The sequence below is a fragment of the Agrilus planipennis genome, unplaced genomic scaffold (assembly GCF_000699045.2).
Source record: "Agrilus planipennis isolate EAB-ADULT unplaced genomic scaffold, Apla_2.0 scaffold239, whole genome shotgun sequence".
NCBI classification, from domain to species: domain Eukaryota; kingdom Metazoa; phylum Arthropoda; class Insecta; order Coleoptera; family Buprestidae; genus Agrilus; species Agrilus planipennis.
The window spans coordinates 293,196-296,831 of NW_020442381.1; positions in this window are offsets into that span (position 1 = coordinate 293,196).

Sequence of the window (3,636 nt, forward strand, 5' to 3'; positions counted from 1 at the left end):
TCTTCAGCCTGCTTTCAGGAATCGTGGGAATGGGTGGGTGGTGGTTCGGGTGAGAAAGTTGAGACGGACGAAATGAAGACAGAAGAGAATGAAAGATTATCTGTGGAATATTACTGCCTCAGCATTTGCCTAAGTGATCCAAGGAAACCACAGAAACACGCAGACGGACCCGGAATCGAACCGGCGTCCTCCCGAATGCTAAGCAATGGCCTAGACCTCGGTATTGATATGAATTTTTTGAGAGTATTTATAGGACAGGGTTGTTAGTAAATTTGATAGAATGTTGAAGAAGGAAAAGTAGTGAGAGAGAAGGTGAAGACACTAATTTGTAGGAATACGTAGAATTAAGCAGTATAGAGTTCAAGAGAAAGCAATTAAGGGTAAAACCAGATATTAGTTGTGGGAATGCATGCAGGTATGGTTGAAGTAGGATTTCCAGGTAAAAGTGATTGAAAGAACAATAGAGTTTAGATTGAAAGGAAACCAAAGTGTGTAAAAGATAAGAAATTGAAATAATATTTGAAATAAAATGAATTTCAAGTAAAATAATTAAAAAGAATGCTTAAGAAATATCTACAAAAGATACATACAATTGCCCGCCACAAATGTAATCAGTGTAGTATTTTGATATAATACGCGTGTCTTATAATGCCAATGAAAAAGTCCAATCAGAGCAAAATTCCACAACATAATTAATTCACAGATACAATTGTTTTGTAAGTAATACTACTTTACGGGTAGAAAGATAAGAATAAATAATTTCATATAACAATATCAATATTATCTTGTTGCTGAGTCACCGAATTAATCCATTATAAGCATAAGATAAATGTAATTGTATAGATATATATAGTTTAAAATTGGAAAATTAGATGTTTTCACTTTTGTCGTGTGTTCATAAGCCCACTCATTTTTTTTTTTTAATTATAATTGCATATATATTTTTATTTTTAAACCATATTTAATCGGCGGAGTTTTCTACTCTACATATGCCAGCTGCTGGCGCGTACTTGAAACTTTTTTGTGTTTTTTATTAAATTTTAATCCCGATAAAAATTTACAATTTAGACGTGCACGTGTCTACACATACAACTGGATTAGTATATGACCCTGTCGCTTTTACCTAATTATTTTTTATGCATCAGTATTTAAGGGTGTACTTTTGACTAAATTTTACCCTGAATAGCTCTAAATGTTATCAGGCCCGATGTTAGCGGACGTGCAAGGCGTGCACCGCACGCGGGCGGCACGTTCTTTGGGTGGCAATCTCATCATTGTACAGCTTTTACAATTGCTATTTAAAAAATTTATAAAAAGAATGTGGGGTTATATAACTAGATTCGCCCTGGAAGGAAGCCGCCGGAAAAAGTCCCTCAGGGAAAAATGTCGCATCGACACAAATCCTCGGAAAATTATGTTATTATTATTACCTTCATAATTATAAGGTCGTCAGTCCTAAGACTGGTTGGACACGTACCTTCAACCCTTCATATCCTGAGCTAATCATCGTATTTCCCTAAAACTAGAACACCCCACATCCTTAACTACTTAACAGTAACTCTTTTTTTCTCCTTCTTTTGGCCTCTAATATGTCTGACTAGACCTTTATGCCTCAGAAGGTGTCCTACCAATCTATCTCGCCTTTTTCTTATTACGATTATGATACTTCTAAACATACTTGTTTTATTCCTAAGTTTGGATTAAAATTTGAAGGAATGTAAAAATTTCTTTTATTATATCATACAGCAACAATGCATAAACTTAATATAAAATATTAATGGTAAGTAAAATAATTGTACATTAGGAGGAGCACTCTACAATATACAATATTGTCTGGCTTTTATCCCGGCGGACGGTATTATTACCCGCAAAAATGTCGCGGCGCTAGGGACACAACACCCTATGAAAATAGGATTAAAACAGTTTATTGCAATTACTAATGACTGAGAGTACCTGTGAGAGTGTTAATAAATCGCTCTCTGCTTGTTTTGTATGAGAAAAGTTGTCCTAATTTAATTAAGTTTTTCGAGACCGATAGATTTAATAAGTGTACTTTCTAATTGTACATTGTTTATTGGTATCATCCTATGACTTTTTGAGTTATAAGTCGTTGACTTTTTCCATGTTACACGTGTCAACTGTTAGCGCGTGTTTCAAACTTTTTAGTGGTTTTTTTTTGTTGTTTGTTCTGATAAATCTTAACAACGTATTTCTAGATAAAACTAATATTATGCTACATCATATGTCTGATCCTGAGGCATACGTACCTACATACATTTTTATACATAGTTAACTTTGGTTCACGTGGTTTTAATTATTACAGTTAATAAAACTATTACAACAAAAGAAGAATTTAAAAAGATTCTCTGCACCTTTACTGTCTCAATTTGATAATCTTTTTTTTACACGTTTGCGAAATACGGAAGTAAAGACAATCTCATGAACTCAGAAAGTGATTCTATCCCAAATTCCGATCAATTTAAATTATTATCAAAATAAAATTAGTCCCACATCCAACCCAGAAGAATTAAGCCAAAGCAAACATTCAGAAGTTGATAATATTAAGTTGATATACAGTATGTCCCACAGTGTTGATCAACTTAATTGGGAAAACGCACTAATGGATACGGGTATGCTCTGGTTTGGAAGTTGTATAGTGAACGCTTGGGTAAAATTACTAGGCCGCTGGTTCGTAATAATGGTGGAAACTTATGAAGTACGATAAATTATGGTATACAGACGAAGCAGATGTGGTGTCCGAAGTAAAGAAACAAAGCTATAGCCAGCCGCCTGACCAGATGTGGTAAGCGCTGGGTGAGTTGATCGAGGAGGCGCTGCTTGGATTGGATAGGTAAACCAGTAATTGGTAGTGTGTCAGGAAATCGGTACCAGTGATGGGTTTTGTGACGTTAGCAATTATAAAACATCATGAGAAACTTCTTAGTATGCCCAAATAGAGACAAAACGACAGTTCTGTATTAGGTAGTTATGCTGGTGTCGTTTACTGTTTGTACCGTAACCACGGATTTATCGTTTTAGTTACACTATTTTTAACTCAAGAACGGCTGAACCGATTTGGTTAAAAATTGGTGTGGAGGTGGTGGTAACAAAACGCAATTGACAGCTAAACGTAATCTTGTCTATGGTTAAGTATGGTGTTTTATTTATAGTCAGATTTACCTGAAACTTGGCTTTATTGCTTTTTCGTATAAAATTTGTAAGACCTATCTCCACATTTTAAAAAGTTCAACCTCCAAAAGGGAGGAGAGGTAAAAAGGTGTAGCAATTTTTGTTTGGGACATACTTTATTTGTGGTTAAATTTACTTGAAACTTGGTATATATGCTGTTTGATATTATTAATCAAATGAAAAGAGGTTGCAACGTTTCCATGGGGTACATTTTATTTGTACTCGGATTTACTCGAAGGATGCTCATTGCTGAAATTAAGCAAATACGTGTTTTGGCAATTTTTAAAAATCAACCCTTAAGGATGAAATGTTGTTGCTACGTTTGTATTTGAAAGATGGCGACATTACACAAAATTAAAACGTTGTAAGGGTGAATTGGGAGCTAAAAGGTTTTATGGAGAAAGAATATTAATTTCTGGGAGCGAAGCCGCGGGGAAAAGCTAGTTA